The sequence below is a fragment of the Oncorhynchus tshawytscha genome, linkage group LG17 (assembly GCF_018296145.1).
Source record: "Oncorhynchus tshawytscha isolate Ot180627B linkage group LG17, Otsh_v2.0, whole genome shotgun sequence".
In the NCBI taxonomy this organism is placed as follows: Eukaryota; Metazoa; Chordata; class Actinopteri; order Salmoniformes; family Salmonidae; genus Oncorhynchus; species Oncorhynchus tshawytscha.
Genome location: NC_056445.1, coordinates 15,159,687 through 15,178,392, shown reverse-complemented (window position 1 = coordinate 15,178,392; position 18,706 = coordinate 15,159,687).

The window sequence follows — 18,706 nt, the reverse complement described above, 5'->3', positions numbered from 1 at the left end:
CATAGTCTGGCTTTTTTTATGGCGGTTTTGGAGCAGTGGCATCTTCTAAGCTAAGCCTTTCAGGTTATGTCGATATAGGACTCGTTTTACTGTAGATATAGATGCTTTGTACCTGTTTCCTCGAGCATCTTCACAAGGTCCTTTGCTGTTGTTCTGGGATTGATTTGCACTTTTCGCACCAACGTAAGTTCATCTCTAGGAGACAGAACGCGTCTGACGGATGCGTGGTCCCATGTTGTTTATACTTGCATACTATTGTTTGTACAGATGAACGTGGTACCTTCAGGCATTTGTAAATTGCTCCCAAGGAGGAACCAGACTTGTGGAGCCCTACAATTTTCTATCTGAGGTCTTGGCTGATTTCTTTAGATTTTCCCATGATGTCAAGCAAAGAGGCACTGAGTTTGAAGGTAGGCCTTGAAATAAATCCACAGGTACACCTCCAATTGACTCAAATTATGTAATTTAGCATATCGGAAGCTTCTTAAAGCCATGACATCATTTTCTGGAATTTTCCAAGCTGTTTAAAGGCACAGTCAACTTAGTGTTTGTAAACTTCTTTCCAACTGGAATTGTGATACAGTGAATTATAAGTGAAACAAACTGTCTGTAAGAAATTGATGGAACAATTACTTGTGTCATGCACAAAGTAGATGCCCTAACCGACTTGCCAAAACTATAGTTTGTTTACAAGACATTTGTGGAGTGGTTGAAAAACGAGTTTTAATGACTCTAATCTAAGTGTATGTAAACTTCCGACTTCAACTGTGTGTACATATTCGTATTCCATCCTTTTAGTGTGTATTAGGTAGTTGTTGGGGAATTCTTAGATGACTTGTTAGATATTACTGCACTGTTGGAACTAGAATCACAAGCATTTCGCTACACTCGCATTAGCATCTGCAAACGATGTGTATGTGACCAATAAAATATGATTTGAATTATACACGTGTGAAATTGAAATATGTTTTCCGTAAATCCCAACTACCCCCCGAGACACCCTCGGAGAGTGGGGTCATGGCCTGGGTCAGCCATTATCAACAGCAACCCTGGTTCAATTACAGTTAAGTGCCTTCGTCAAAGGCACATGGACAAATGTTTCACATTGTTGGCTCGGGGATTTGAACTATGAAACGTTTTGGTTACTGTCCCAACAATCTGATCGCTAGGCTATTTGCCACCTATGCCGTGAAGCAGTGAAGCAGTAATCAAGCTCGACATTAATAAAGCTACAACATAAAAAAAATTATGATACTAGCCAGTTATTGTAAGCTGATCATTAAGGTCTACAGATGACATCATACTTGGGTGTACGAACCCTTAAAGATACAGCACTCAATAATTCTTAACAGAGATGGCTATTGAGTGCTATTGGTGAGGAGATCAGGGTGGGGTGCAAACAAAACCAAGCACACGCACGCATGCACACACACACACACACACACACACATATAAATGTGCTTCATCTCGCCCGTAGGGGGCTGATACTGTTTGTTATCGTGTGTCATTGAGATTAAAACCCATGAGAGCAGGCGTTTAAAGGAAATCAATATAGGTTATCAATAATGTATTATGTTAGTTTAGAATTACGTCAATCAAGCTTTATCAAACTGGTTCAGCATATTTTTCTGCTTATTCAAAGAGAACAATGCCATATCCATTGGTTATACATCAAATGTGTTACATCAAGTGTTCATAGCACGAGTCACATTTTTTTTTACGTCTCTCTGTTTTCAAATCAGCAGTCTCTCTGTAGAAGAAAAAGTATTCAATTGAAAAAAAAAGAAAGACAGAGAGATAGCGAGAGAGGGGCAGAAAGAGAGATAGGGGCAGATAGAAAGAGAGAAATAGACAAGGAGAGAGATACAGAGGGTGAGAGAGAGAAAGAGCGAGAAAAAGAGAGAGAGGCACAGACAGCATGAGACTCTCAGATCTCTCTTATAATGAACAGTTTGTCCAGAAATTAAAGTGTTTCAAGGCCGCGATCAGAACAGCGGCAGGGCTCAACAGTGGGTGGTGGACCAAATTAACTCGCTGTGTGTTTCTATCTGCAGTGTGTGTAGTAGGTGTGTGTGTGTGTCTGTATCGTGTGCAGTCTTTAGCACATTATTAGTGTGTCTGACTGTATGTGTTTTTGTGTGAATATACTGTATAATATACAAACCATGCTTTTTCAATGACATAGACTGACCAGGTGAATAGAGGTGAAAGCTATGATCCCTTACTGATGTCACTTGTTACATCCACAATCAGTGTAGATGAAGAATGGTCCAAGGGCCGCAGCATCCCTGTGGAACGCTTTCGACAACTTGTAGAATCCATACCCCAACCAATTGAGTCTGTTCTGAGTGCAAAAGGGGGTGCAACTCAATATTAGGAAGGTGTCCTAATGTTTGGTATACTCAGTGTGTGTGTGTGTGCGTGTGTGTGTGCGTGTGCATGTGTGCTTACAAATATGTGTGTGAGACCCCCTCTGAGTACCATCTTAATTCCTTATAAGTTAATCCAATTAAACAGAACACAAGTGTGTAGGCAGCGCCGCCTAGCCCGTCGGCTCGGCAACCTGCATTCTAATCACGTAATGTACCAGCTGGCAGATCACCCGGGGTGGAAAGGGGGTTACATCGATCACTGCCTCCCTTTTATTCTGGAGATATTCACAAAGTAGTCTCAATCGCTCCTCCACCAATATCATGGCACAATAAAAACAGACACGGAGACACACGTCTTTTTATACCGTGGAGGTGGGGGGGATAGGTAGTCCTATACAGCTACACTGGCGGGGAAGTCGACACAGTCTCCCTGTTCACCTCCAGAGGTTTCAGAGTAATCTGAAAGTGTGTTTGTGTGTGTGTGTGTATTTTTTGAGGATTCTGTTATGACTTGACATAACATGAGTAGTTGAGCTCTCTCTCTCTCTCTCTCTCTCTCTCTCTCTCTGTCTGTCTGTCTGTCTGTCTGTCTGTCTGTCTGTCTGTCTGTCTGTCTGTCTGTCTGTCTGTCTGTCTGTCTGTCTGTCTGTCTGTCTGTCTGTCTGTCTGTCTGTCTGTCTGTCTGTCTGTCTGTCTGTCTGTCTGTCTGTCTGTCTGTCTGTTCTGCTTCCCTCCTGTCTTTCTAACTATACTTGTTGCCAGGTTGATTTGTCCGACTGTCTTTCAGGTTCCTCCATTCTAATCGTTGTCTCTGTAGAACCTGGCTAAGTGTATTCAACGGCCTGTCCAACATGCACACAGAAACACGTGCAAAAACACAATATTGTATTGCTAATGTCTATCAACTCTTTCACTAAGATGAGAGAAGAAACTTGAAAAATCCTGTACTGTAGGTGTAGATCATGAACAAAGGAGAAGTTTGGGACTCGAGGGCCAACTGTGACTTCCACCACAAAGGGAATGCTTGAGTTAGGCTTGTCGGCTTGTCAGAGAACAAGGAGAGGTAATAGCAGACTGGCTCTAACTCAAAACGTCTAGTCATCCACTAATCACTGCTAATCTCCATAATCTCCTCCATTCAACTGGTTCACACAAATCTTTGGGGTGATTACTACCTTAATAAACACACATCTATTTATCTAGCGTCTATTGGAGAGACAGGGTGTTCTGTCCATCACAAATACCTCTACTTTCTTAAATCCCTCTCTCGCCTCCCTCGCTCTCATCTCTCTCTGATCTCTAAAATGATCTCAAATGCAATCGATGTCCCATTTCCCTTCTGAAAATGAAAGAGTATGACATTTTAAAGACGAAGAGAGCTCCTTTTTCCCCAAACACGGAGGCTACCTTCAAACAATTTCGCTGCGACTGGCACCTGTGTGCCCACAGCAGGCAGGGATAATAGGGCAAACCCTCCTCTCTGGCTAGAGCTAGCATGGGGAGCCGGACGGCTGGGAGGACAGAGGGGGAATGGTGAATCAGGTAAGCCCAGGCCAAGGACAGACCTAGGCCAATCTGTCTGTCTGTCTCTGTGGAACAGCTGCTCCAGTGGACTCACATCCCCCACAGTAGAGTGCTCCTCACCCACGCACTGCCGGAGTGGTTCCCCTTCTGTCTCTGTCCTTATATCCACTCTCTCTTTTATCTCTGCCTCCCTTTCCCTCTTTCACATCTTCCTTCTGCCCAACTTTCTCTCCCTCCTCTATCACACCTCCATCCATTCATTCCTCTCTCCCTCTATCCACCTTTGCTTTTGGTCCTCTCTCACCATACTCAAACATCAATATTTTACTCAATCCCTCCCTAACTTTTTTTCTGCTATGTATGCCTTGCTGCAGCCCATCCATCCAGGTCAAGTTTTGAAAGGTTAAGGGGAAGTTGAAACATAACAAATTAGAACCTTTTGAAAGGGAATTTTTAATTCCTCCAAGGATTTCCCTAAGATACACAGGATAGAGGGAGTAGCAATCAACCAATCAAATGTTATTTGTCACATACACATGTTAGCAGATGTTAATGCGAGTGTAGCAAAACGCTTGTGCTTCTAGTTCCGACAGTGCAGCAATATCTAACAAGTAATCTAACAATTTCCCAACAACTACGTACTATGTACATGTACGCATATGGATGAAAGATGGCAGAGCAGCATAGGCAAGGTGCAATAGATTGTATAAAATACAGAATATAGATGTAATATGAGTAATGTAGGATATGTAAACATTATTAAAGTGGCATTATTTCGAGTGCATTGTACAAAGTGACTACTGATCCATGTATTAAAGTGGCCAGTGATTGGGTCTCAATGTAGGCAGCAGCTTCTCTGAGTTAGTATTTGCTGTTTAGCAGTCTGATGGCCTTGAGATAGAAGCTGTTTTTCAGTCTCTCGGTCCCAGCTTTGATGCACCTGTACTGACCTCACCTTCTGGATTGTAGCGGGGTGAACAGGCAGTGGCTCAGGTGGTTGCGGTTGATCTTTTTGGCCTTCCTGTGACAGGGGGTGCTGTGGGTGTCCTGGAGGGCAGGTAGTTTGCCCCCTGGTGATGCGTTGTGCAAAGAGTACCACCCTCTGGAGAGTCTTGCGGTTGAGGGTATTGCAGTTGCCGTACCAGGCGGTGATACAGCCCGACAGGATACTCTCATTTATGCATCTGTAAAAGTTTGTCAGGGTTTTAGGTGACAAGCCACATTTCTTCAGCCTCCTGAGGTTTAAGAGCCGCTGTCGCAACTTCTTCACCACACTATCTGTGTGGGTGAACCATTTCAGTTTGTCTGTGATGTGTATGCTGAGGAACTTAAAACTTTCCACCTTCTCCACTACTGTCCCTTCAATGTGGATAGAGGGGTGATCCCTCTGCTTTTTCCTGAAGTCCACGATCATCTCATTTGTTTTGTTGACAATGAGTGAGAGGTTGTTTTCCTGACACCACACTTCGAGTGCCCTCACCTCCTCCCTGTAGGCTGTCTCATCGTTGTTGATAATCAAGCCCACTACTGTTGTGTCATCTGCAAACATGAGGATTGAGTTGGAGGCATGCATGGCCACGCAATCATGGGTGAATAGGGAGTACAGGAGGGGGCTGAGTACGCACCCTTGTGGGGCCCAAGTGTTGAGGGTCAGCGAAGTGGCAATGTTGTTTCCTACCTTCACCACCTGGGGGCGACCCGTCAGAAAGTCCAGGACCCAATTGCACAGGGTGGGGTTGAGACCCAGGTCCTCCAACTTGATGACGAGCTTGGAGGGAACTATGATGTTGAATGCTGAGCAGTGGTCAATGAACAGCATTCTTACATAGGTTATCCTCTTGTCCAGATGGGATAGGGCAGTGTGCAGTGCGATGGCGATTGCATCGTCTGTGGACCTGTTGGAGCGGTAAGAAAACTGAAGTGGGTCTAGTGTGACCGGTAAGGTGGAGGTGATATGATCCTTGACTAGTCTCTCAAAGCACTTCATGATGACAGAAGTGAGTGCTACGGGGCGGTAGTCATTTAGTTCAGTTATCTTTGCCTTCTTTGGTACAGGAAGAATGGTAGCCATCTTGAAGCATGTGGGGACAACAGACTGGGATAGGGAGTGATTGAATATGTCCATAAACACACCAGCCAGCTGGTCTGCGCATGCTTTGAGGATGCGGCTAGGGATGCCAGCAGCCCTGCGAGGGTTAACACCTTTCAATGTTTTACTCACGTCATCCACGGAGAAGGGTTAGGGTTAAGATAGTGTTTAGTTAGTCTGGAAGCTTGACGTCGGTGTCCGTGGCCTGGCTGGATTTCTTAATGTAGTCCGTGATTTCCTGTAGACCCTGCCACATACGTCTCATGTCTGAGCCATTGAATTGCGACTCCACCGTGTCCATGTACTGGCATTTGGCTTGTTTGATTGCCTTGCAGAGGGATTAGCTACACTGTTTATATTCAGACATATATTCAGACATATTCCCAGACCTCTTTCCATGGTTAAATGTGGTGGATCACGTTTTGCGCAATTGCTGCTATCCATCCACGGTTTCTGGTTAGGGTAGGTTTAATTAGTCACAGTGGGTAAAGCATCTCCAATGCACTTCTTTATAAACACACTCACCGAGTCAGCGTATAGGTCGATGTTGTTCTCTGAGGCTGACCGGAACATATTCCAGTTCGCGTGATCAAAACAATCTTGAAGCTTGGCTTCCCATTGGTCGGACCAGTGTTGAATGGTTCTCGTCACTGGTACATCCTATTTGAGTTTCTACCTATAAGACGGAAGGAGCAAGATGGCGTCGTGGTCGGATTTGCCGAAGGTAGGGTGGGGAGGGCTTTGTATGCATCGCGGAAGTTAGAGTAGCAGTGGTCGAGGGCATTGCGCATGCTCGTAGCGCAATCAATATGCCTGAGGAATTTAGGTAGACATGTTGTCAAATTTGCTTTGTTAAAATCCCCAGCTACAATAAATGCAGCTTCAGAATGTATGGTTTTGTCACGTCCTGACCTTAGTTCCTTTTTTATGTCTCTATTTTGGTTTGGTTGGGGCGTGAGTTGGTCTGGGCATTCTATATGTTTTTTCTGTTTTCTATTTCTATGTGTTTGGCCTGGTATGGTTCCCAATCAGAGGCAGCTGTCAATCGTTGTCTCTGATTGAGAACCATACTTAGGTAGCCTTTTCCCACCTGTGTGTTGTGGGTAATTATTTTTCCGTGTGTGTTTGTGTGCACCTCGGTTGCGTCACGTTCTTTGCTGTTTACCTGTGTGTCTTTTGGTTATTTCGGTTTCACTTTCATTAAAAGATGTGGAACTACATGCACGCTGCGCCTTGGTTGATTTATGACAGGGAGTTTGAGGATAGCGAGCGTGACAGGTTTCCAGTTTGCATATAGTCCAGTGAAGTTCCTTGATGGCCGTCTTGGTGTCTGCTTGAGGGGGGAATGTAAACAGCTGTGACTGTAACTGAAGAGAATTCTCTTGGTTGGTAAAATGGTTGGCACTTGATTGTAAGGAATTCTAGATTGGGTGAGCAAAAGGACTTGAGTTCCTGTATGACGTTATGGTTACACCATGAGTCGTTAATCATAAACCATACACACCCGCCCTTCCTTTTCCCAGAGAGATGTTTATCTTTGTCAGCGCGATGCATGAAGAATCCTGGTGGATGAACCGATTCCGCCAACATATCCCGAGAGAGCCATGTTTCCGTTAAACAAAGAATGTTACAATCTCTGATGTCACTCTGGAAGGCAAACCTTGCTCGAATATCATCTACCTTGTTGTCAAGAGACTGGACATTGGGTAGTAGTATACTCGGGAGCGGTGTGCAATATGTACGTCTCTGGAGCCTGGCCAGGTAGCCGCTTCGTCTGCCCCTTCTGCGGCATTGTTGATTTTGGATTGCCTATTGGAATTAGCTCCATTGTCCTGGGTGGTGGTCCAAACAGAGGACAAAGTCGTATTCCTGGTCGTAATGTTGGTAAGTTGACGTTGCTCTTATATCCAATAGTTCTTCCCGACTTAAGATTTCCTGGGTGAACAGTGTAAGAAATAATACATAAAAAAACTAAATACTGCATACTTTCCTAAGAACTCGAAGCCAGGTGACCATCTCTGCCAGCGCCATGCTGTTGAATGGAGGTGGGAGCTTGGATAGAGGGAGGGATAGAGGGATAGAGGGAGGGATTGAGAGAGGGAGGGATAGAGGGATAGAGGGAGGTATTAAGAGAGGGAGGGATTGAGAGAGGGAGGGATAGAGGGATAGAGGGAGGGATCGAGAGAGGGAGGGATAGAGGGAGGGAGACAAAGGAAGGAGATGAGAAAGATGGAAAAGGGTGGGTGGGGGGGGTAAATATGGGAAAGAGCTGTGTGGTCATATACTAGAATCAAATAGAATAAGACCCATCATTAAGAAAAAAACATCTTCATATGTTTGTTTACCTAGCTGAATCACTGTGCAGCAGTGAGACACAATCACATTCTGACATTACACTAACACAACCACGTTCAACATCTCCCCAATGCCAGGCTAATAGGTGTTGTGGACAGATAGATGAGTGATCAAAGTTGGTGAGATGCACACAGCAAGAACCTTGAGCTGAGAAAAAAATAAAATAAAAAAAGTGGGAGAAACACAGATTGAGAAAATTGATTTGTGCACATCCAGCCTTAATAGATGCTGTGATTTTGCTGCGCCGCAGGGCTGATGCTTTAATTAAATATAACCGTACAGGTAACTGCCAGAATAATGGAAACACTTGAGTTAAATGAGGAATGCAAGTTATATTAAAAGCGGGTGCTTCCACACAGGTGTAGTTCCTGAGTTAGTTAAGAAGTTAACATACTATCATGCTTAGCGTCATGTATAAAAATGCTGGGCTGGCCATTATTTTGGCTACCATGGTTATGCCCCCATAGAATGACAATGCCCCCATCCACAGGGCATGAGTGAGTGGTCCCTGAATGGTTTGATGAGCATGAAAACAATGTAAATCATATGCCACGGCCATGTCAGTCACCTTATCTCATCCCAAATGAACACTTATGGGAGATTCCACCACCATCAACAAAACACCAGAAAATTGAATTTCTTGTGGAAGAATGGTTTCGCATCCCTCCAATAGACTTCCAGAAACTTGTACAATCTATGCCAAGTTGTATTGAAGCTTTTCTCGCTCATGGTGGCCCAACGCCTTATTAAGACACTTTATGTTGGTGTTTCCTTTATTTTGGCAGTTACCTGTAGATCTTCCCCTCTTCATTATTATGCGTGGGGCACTGAGCAGTAAAGCACACGGGGAGATGCTTATGCAGCACTTGTTTTAATTCTGATTCATGATTCTGCTTCCTGACAGAGGTCAGATGTGCCTGTCGGGCAGACAGTTAGCTATGGGAGTGGTATTTCAACAGCGCTGCCGACACTGACTGCATACAGTAAGCGTGCAAACACACAGGAGAGAGGGATGAGAGAGAGGGATGAGAGAGAGGGATGAGAGAGAGCGAGGAGAGAGAGGGAGGAGAGGGAGGGAGTGAGTACTAGCCACCCCTTTATTGAACAAGGTGAGTGTGAAAGTGGCTGCACTCCACTAGACTGCAGGGGCAACGTAAGAAGTTAATAAAACAGTCAAGGACGTCATTTTCTTCCCTACTGGTGTGAACTCTGAATCACCACTGTTTTCACTCACACTTTCACTGAGCAGCCTGAAAAACAATTCTATGAAGATGATTGTTGTGTTGTGGATGTGTGCGTGCATGTGTGCACGGGTGTGTATATGAGTGTGTTTAGGTTTATATTGCGTAACCCCACTCTGTTGTTCATTGGCAGGGTGGATAGCAAATGTGTGGTAGGTGGGCTGCATTGAATTTAAAGCTCATGGCCGGGATAGGCTAATGAGTTCCCTCATACCCTGTCTCCATGGCAGGAAATGGCCTAGGGTGTGGTGGGGAAGGTGAGACCACCTCTGGGGTGGACAGGCGGAAGGGTGTAACATGGACCGGCGGGGTGCTGTGCCGGGGGCCAGAAACAGAAGCTGCAGGACCCGAGGAGCCAGGGCCCGAGGAGCCAGGACTCAGCAGGACAGAAGCGGAGCTGTGTTCTCTAAGACTGGTCTCTACTAGAATGGAACAGAATGGATTTTTCATTATGGAAAGGAGAGGAAGATGATTAATTAGATAACTGACACTACTCAGGCAGTTCTGTTTGCCTGGGTTCCGGGTAAAGCGAAAATAACATTCCTACTTTGAAAAATGAGACTGTCCGTCAATATTTACTTGAATTAAATGATGCGTAGGTAAACATTTTATGTAAAAAGTTCTCTCAGCACATTAGTGTAATTTCTGTCCAACCTTGAACATACTGTACAATAACAGAAAACGTACAATATAATTTGCTTAAAAAGAGGAAGGGAATGGCAGCTGTGGGAGAAGTATTTTGTTTTCTCCTTCTGCTCACACTGCTGCCTGGAATAAAAATCATTCTTTATCATTGAACCCAATAAGAGAAACTATGAAAAAAGATGAGCTGTGACTTTTAGATGCTTTCATAACGTCGTTTGGTATTCATGTGGGAGCTTCTGAGGAAGGGAAAATGGTATGAGTTGAACAGAAAAAAAAGCACAAATAAACAGTGAATAAAGAAAACGTATCACTCTGTCTTGCGAGACATGGGAACAAGGTAATCTTTAGTTTGCCGAACACTTTTCCTTATTTTTCTCGTCATGTTACGCAAATGTGTGCCTCAGAAGTGGGAAAATTGAGAGTTTACTTAGTAGGAATGGGCTCTAGCTAAATGCATGATGGGGGTTAATTGCACCAAAACAGCCCATGTTTGAAGTGTAGAAATGTTTGTGGGGTAATTGAATTTGTGAGCTGGCAGCAGTTGACCGACATCCCATGTCACATTTACTGCTAGAAACCTGATTAAATGAGTTGAAAAACAAACCCTCATTCAAAAAGAGTCTGTTTAGAGGCATCAGTTTTGCACTATATATACAGAAGTATGTGGACACCCCTTGAGTGGATTGAGCTATTTCAACCACACCCGCTGCTGACAGGTATATAAAATCGAGCGCACAGCCATAGACAAACATTGCTAGTAGAACGGCCGTACTGAAGAGCTCAGTGACTTTCAACATGTCACCATCATAGGATGCCACATTTCCAACAATTCAGTTCGTCAAATTTCGGCCCTACTGGAGCTGCCCCGATCAACTATTGGATTCTGGAGCAGTGGAAACGTGTTCTCTGGAGTGATGAATCACTCTCCACCATTGGTCAGTCTGTAGGACGAATCTGGGTTTTGCAGATGACAGGGAAACGCTACCTGCCCGAATGCATAGTGCCAACTGTAAAGTTTGATGTAGGAGGAATAATGGTCTGGGGCTGTTTTTCATGGTTCGTCTAGGCCCCTTGGTTACAGTGAAGTGAAATCTTAAAGCTACAGCATACAGTTACATTTTAGAAGATTCTGTGCCTTCAATTTTATGGCAACAGTTTGGAGAAGGCTCTTTCCTGTTTCAGCATGACAATGCCCCTGTGCACAAAGCGAGATCCATATAGAAATGGTTTGTCGAGATCGGTGTGGAGAACTTGAATGGACTGCAGAAAGCCCTGACATCAACCCCATCAAACACCTTTGAGATAAATTGGAACGCCAACTGCGAGCCTGGCCTAATCACCCAACATCAATGCCCAACCTCAAGAATGCTCTTGTGGCTGAATGGAAGCAAATCTCTGCAGCAATGTTTTAACATCTAGTGGGAAGCCTTCCCAGAAGAGTGGAGGCTGTTACAGCAGCAAAGGGGGGACCTACTCCATATTAATGGCCATGATTTTGGAAAGAGATCGACAAGTATGTAGTGTATATGATGCAATGACTTGTCTGTTATTCTTTCTCTGTATTCATTACTTTGAACATTAATTGTTTCAAAGTAGATCTTCTAGTGCTAGTGTGCAGTACTAGTGTGATGAGCTAACGAGTGTTTGGACATCTCAGAGTGTGTGTGTGTTTGATCTTGTGTATGTAACTGTGTGTATACTATGTAACTGTGTGTATACTATGTAACTGTGTGTGTGTGTGTGTGTGTGTGTGTGTGTGTGTGTGAAGCTGATTGGCACGCTGCTCTCTCTGTTTGCTGTTTTCTGTTTGCCTCAGGGGAGCGCTGGGGTGCCGTTCACACGCCGACATTACTGAACCACCACGTTCCTCAAACAGGGCCAGAAGACACAGTGTACTCACCCACCCACTGCCAGGAGAGAAAGAAAGGGGCTATGAAGGGAGGGAGACAGACAGAGGGAGGGAGAGAGAGAGAGAGAGAGAGAGGGCGAGAGAGAGAGAAGGATGGAGAGAGAGAAGAGAGAGAAAGCGAGAGAGAGAGAGAGAGGGCGAGAGAGAGGGCAAGAGAGAGAGAGGGCGAGTGAGAGGGCGAGAGAGAGAGAGCGGAAATAGAGAGAGGGCGAGAGAGAGGGTGAGAGAGAGATCAGGAGATAGAGAGAGGGTGAGAGAGAGGGCGAGAGAGAGAGTCTGAGAAGTCTGAGAGCGAGAGAGAGAGAGAGAAGAGATGAGAGAAAGAGAGAGTGCGAGAGGAGAGAGAGAACATACTGTATCCAGCATATACTGTATATTACAAATATTTTATTTGTCTACAAGCTGTTATACGTCTCATGTTTTGAATGACATTGATTGTCACACCCTGACCTTAGACATCCTTATTTATTCTCTATGTTTGGATAGGTCAGGGTGTGACTCGGGTGGGAGAATCTATGTTTTCTATTTCTTTGTTGTTTTTGAATAGTGTGGTTCCCAATCAGAGGCAGCTGTCTATCGTTGTCTCTGATTGGGGATCATATATAAGTTGTCATTTTCCATTTGGGTTTTGTGGGGTGTTGTTTTACGTTTAGTATCTGTGCCTGGCAGAACTGTTCACTTTTGTTTGCATGAGTCTTGACAATAAAGATCATGAACACTTTCCACGCAGCGCTTTGGTCCACTCTTCCTTACGACGACGAGCGTTACAGAACACCCCACCAAAAAAGGACCAAGCAGCATGGCCAGGAGCAGCAGGGATCCTTGGTCCGGGAGAAAAGGGAGTGGAGGACATCCTGGACCTGGGAGGAGGTAATGGCAGGGGACAAGACCTTGCCATAGAAGCAGGCGGAGGCAGCAAAAGAGGAACGGCGACGATACGAGGAGTCAAGGCAACGACGGAAGCACGAGAGGCACACGTTTTTGTTTTGTGGGGTGTTTTCCGTTTAGTATCTGTGCCTGACAGAACTGTTCGCTTTAGTTTTTGTATTCGTCATTTTTGTTTGCGTGAGTCTTGACAATAAAATCATGAACACTTTCCACGCTGCGCTTTGGTCCACTCTTCCTTACGACGACGAGTGTTACTTTGATTTTTGCATTTGCATGGGACAGAAGTGATAACTTGGAGGGCTAGTGTGGGGGGTCTTGAAGGCAAAAATGTGAGGGGGATGTGAGAATTTGATTTTCTTCTCCCTCACAGCGTTGGGCAATGTTAAAACATTTCTGAAAGTGCCCAATGCTCACTGAAGTATTGAAACTGGCTGTGTAAACAGTAGATTCTTAAATTGAAGGTCCAAGTCATGACGTCAACAGTTTAATGCAGTCATGTAAATGATTTTAGTCGAACCCCCTGTGGTTATTTAGTGGCAGGGCACTCAACTCCAGGTCACTTAATGCACCTTCTGAATAATTTCTGATAAGGTGAAGGAAAGACGCTCGCTCACTGTTAACATATTTGATTTATTAAGCAACTATTCAAAGCTTGATGTTTCGGCCTTCACCATAACCATCATTGGTTAGCCAGGGTCTGTTTTAGACCAGGAGTAAACAGGCAATTGGACTTACTGGTCTATGATTGACTATTACTTGATCGGTCACACTATAAACAAACAAAAAAAGTCAAACTAAAATCTGTCTGAAACTAATTTATGAAGTTATTATAGGGCATTGAGAGAGGAGAATCAGCATCCTAACCCCCTGGAGGACTGGAGTTGAAAACCCCTGTTTTCTTTCTGTCCATATGAAGAGTTGCATTCCAAAACCCCATTTCCAGCAATGCTGGTAAATGAGCTTTTATTGTTTCAAGAAATGATAAAATAGCAGCGTTTTTTTAATCAAGGCATGGGGCTGTTCAATGACAGACCTGTATCTGTTTAACATCAATCACTTCATGGTTTCATTTCAGAGAGAAAAATCATGTCTTTGTTTTCAAAATGCTATAAATCTGCCTCATTCTCAGAGAAACAAGTAGTACTCAAATCAAATCACATTTTATTGGTAACATACACATGGTTAGCAGATGTTAATGTGAGTGTAGCGAAATGCTTGTGCTTCTAGTTCCGACCATGCAGTAATATCTAACAAGTAATCTAACAAATTCACTATGAGTACTTTATACACGCAAAGGTAAAGGAATGAATAAGAATATGTATATAAAAATATATGGATGAACGATGGCCGAACGGCATAGGCAAGATGCAGTAGATGGTATAGAGTACATTATATACATACTATAGGTATAGAGGTATAGAGTACAGTATATACATATGAGATGAGTAATGTAGGGTATAAAAACATTATATAAAGTGACATTGTTTAAAGTGACTAGTGATACATATATTACATCCAATTTTTATGATTAAGTGGCTAGAGATTTGAGTCAGTTTGTTGGCCTCAGCCACTCAATGTTAGTGATGGCTGTTTAACAGTCTGATGGCTTTGAGATAGAAGCTGTTTTTCAGTCTCTCGGTCTCAGCTTTGATGCACCTGTACTGACTTTGAGGTACCTGGTGTAGGTGTCCTGGAGGGCAGGTAGTTTGCCCCCGGTGATGTGTTGTGCAGACCTTACTACCCTCTGGAGAGTTGTACGGTTGTGGGCGGAGCAGTTGCCGTACCAGACGGTGATACAGCCTGACAGGATGCTCTTGATTGTGCATCTGTAAAGGTTTCTGAGTGTTTTTGGTGACAAGCCAAATTTCTTCAGCCTCCTGAGGTTGAAGAGGCCCTGTTGTGCCTTCTTCACCATGCTGTCTGTGTGGGTGGACCATTTCAGTTTGTCCGTGATGTGTACGCCGAGGAACTTAAAACTTTCCACCTTCTCCACTACTGTCCCGTCGATGTGGATAGGGGGCTGCTCCCTCTGCTGTTTCCTGAAGTCCACGATCATCTCCTTTGTTTTGTTGAATTTAAGTGTGAGGATATTTTCCTGACACCACACTCCGAGGGCCCTCACCTCCTCCCTGTAGGCCGTCTCGTCATTGTTGGTAATCAAGCCTACCACTGTAGTGTCATCTGCAAATTTGATGAGTGAGTAGGAGGCGTGCATGGCCACGTAGTCACGGGTGAACAGGGAGTACAGGACAGGGCTGACAACGCACCCTTGTGCTGATAATCATTGAGAGTGGAGATGTTGTTTCCTACCCTCACCACCTGGGGGCGTCCCGTCAGAAAGTCCACGACACAGTTGCACAGGGCGGGGTCGAGACGCAGGGTCTGAAGCTTAATGATGAGTTTGGATGGTACAATTGTGTTAAATGCTGAGTTGTAGTCAATGACCATCATTCTCATTCTTAAGAGTTATTCCTCTTGTCCAGATGGGTTAGGGCAGTGTGCAGTGTGATTGTGATTGCGTCGTCTGTGGACCATTGGGGCGGTGAGCAAATTGGAGTGGGTCTAGGGTGTCAGGTAGAGTGGAGGTGATATGATCCTTGACTAGTCTCTCAAAGCACTTCATGATGACGGAAGTGAGTGCTACGGAGCGATAGTCATTTAGCTCAGTTACCTTAGCTTTCTTGGGAACAGGAACAATGTTGGCCCTCTTGAAGCATGTGGGAACAGCAGACTGGGATAGGGATTGATTGAATATGTCCGTAAACACACCAGCCAGCTGGTCTGCACATGCTCTGGGGACGCGGCTAGGGATGCCGTCTGGGCCGGCAGCCTTGCGAGGGTTTACACATTTAAATGTTTTACTCACATTGGCTGCGGTGAAGGAGAGCCCGCAGGTTTTGGTAGCGGGCCGTGTCGGTGGCATTGTATTGTCCTCAAAGTGAGCAACGAAGCTGTTTAGTTTGTCTGGGAGCAAGACGTTGTTGTCCGCAACGGGTCTGGATTTCTTTTTGTAGTCCGTGATTGACTGTAGACCCTGCCACATACCTCTTGTGTCTGAGCCATTGAATTGGGACTCTACTTTGTCTCTATACTGATGCTTAGCTTGTTTGATTGCCTTGCGGAGGGAAAAGCTACACTGTTTGTATTTGGTCATGTTTCCGTTTGCCTTGCCCTGATTTAAAAGCCGTGGTTCGCACTTTCAGTTTTGCGCGAACACTGCCATCAATCCACGGTTTCTGGTTGGGGAAGGTTTTGCTAATAAACTCGCTCACCGAATCAGAGTGTACATCAATGTTGTTGTTCGACGCTATCCGGAACATATCCCAGTCCACGTGATCGAAGCAATCTTGAAGCATGGAATCAGATTGGTCGAACCAGCGTTGAACAGACCTGAGCACGGGCGAATCCTGTTTTAGTTTCTGTCAATAGGCTGGGAGCAGCAAAATGGAGGCGTGGTCAGATTTGCCGAATGGAGGGTGAGGGAGGGCTTTGTATGCGTCATGGAAGTTAGAGTAACAATGATCCAGGATTTTGCCAGCCCGGGTCGCGCATTCGATATGCTGATAAAATTTAGGGAGCCTTGTACTCAGAATAGCCTTGTTAAAATCCCCAGCTACAATAAATGCAGCCTCGGGATATGTGGTTTCCAGTTTACATAGAGTCCAATGAAGTTCTTTCAGGGCCGTCAAAGTGTCTGCTTGGGGGGGGTGTTTACACGACTGTGATTATAATCGAAGAGAACTCTCTCAGTAGGTATTGCGGTCGGCATTTGATTGTAAGGAATTCTAGGTCAGGTGAACAAAAGACTTGAATTCCTGTATGTCTGTATGTTGTTATGATCACACCACGACTCGTTAATCATAAGTCATACAACCCTGCCCTTCTTCTTACCAGAGAGATGTTTCTTTCTGTCGGCGTGATGCATGAAGAAACCGCGTGGCTGTACCGACTCTGATAATGTATCCCGAGTGAATCATGTTTCCGTGAAACAAAGAACGTTACAGTCTCTGTCTCTCTGGAAGGCAATTCTTGCTCAAATTTCGTCTACCTCCAAACAGAGGATCCGCTTCGGGAAAGTTGTATTCCTGGTCATAATGTTGGTAGGTTGACGTTGCTCTTATATCCAATAGTTCTTCCTGGCTGTATGTAATAAGACTTAAGATTTCCTGAGGTAACAGTGTAAGAAATAATATATTTAAAAAAATAAAAAAATACTGCATAGTTTCCTAAGAACGCGAAGCGAGGCGGCCATCTCTGTCGGCGCCGGATGTACAACTGCTAGGTTTTACACAGTCAAATGTAACATAACTATATTTTTAACAAAGAACTGTACAAATTATACATCTGTGTCATCAATTTAATATTAGTTTGAAAACAAAATGTATACAGGAATATGAGACCTGTATGTAAAACATTTGCATTTTACATTTGAGTCATTTAGCAGATGCTCTTATCCAGAGTGACTTAAAGTAAGTACGTTCATGTTAAGATAGTTAGGTAAGAGAACCACATATTACAGTCAAATATACAAGACTTGAAATTTCCATTCCAGCTAAACAATGGATACAATATAGATGGAATGGAATGTCCTTAGTGTTTAAAACAAAAACGATATACAATCTATAAATTAACAATCTGAGAACAGCAACATTTTTGCACACACATGAAGGTGTAAGCAATCTTTCTGATGAAAAAACAGAAATGTGAAAAATTTACATTTGAGATTTTTAGTTTTTGGAAATTAACTCTTCATATCTTCTTCCACCATCAGTTGCCTGAGCTTCCCACCCAGTGTTGTTTCAGGTGCAGCATAAATCAAGTCATACATCCTGAAGAAGAGCCATCTGTTAATCTGCCAAGACTCTTCTATCAGAGGCGTAATTCTTTCTAACAATGTGCACGCATCTGTATGATGTCGCAAGATGTCGCCTCCCATTACAATGGCCTAGCCCAGCGTGAGACGGAAATTGATATTCCGCTCTCGTGCTCGGATGGTCTTAAAAAGCCAGGGACATGTCGGTGGGAAAGGAAAAGTTTGCATAAACGCTGTGAGGAATGTCAAAACGGTTTACATTTTCCTTGCCTTCGGGCCCAAAACTGGAGAAAAGAGACAACTGACCATGAAGAGAACAGCAAGTGATGAGAAATCCAATCAAAATGTGTGGTTAGCAGATGTTAATGCGAGTGTAGCCAAATGCTTGTGCTTCTAGTTCTGACCATGCAGTAATATCTAACAAGTCATCTTACAATTTCACAACAACTACCTTATACACACAAGTGTAAAAGAATGAATAAGAATATGAATATATACATATATGGATGAGCGATGGCCGAACGGCATAGGCAAGATGCAGTAGATGGTAGAGTACAGTATATACATATGAGGCGAATAATGTAGGGTATGTAAACATTATATAAAGTGACATTGTTTAAAGTGACTAGTGATACATTTATTACATCCAATTTTTTATTATTAAGTGGCTAGAGATTTGAGTCAGTACTTGGCAGCAGCCACTCAATGTTAGTGATGGCTGTTTAACAGTCTGATGGCCTTGAGATTGAAGCTGTTTTTCAGTCTCTCGGTCCCAGCTTTGATGCACCTGTACTGACCTCGCCTTCTGGATGATAGCGGGGGGAACAGGCAGTGGCTCGGGTGGTTGATGTCCTTGATGATCTTTTTGGC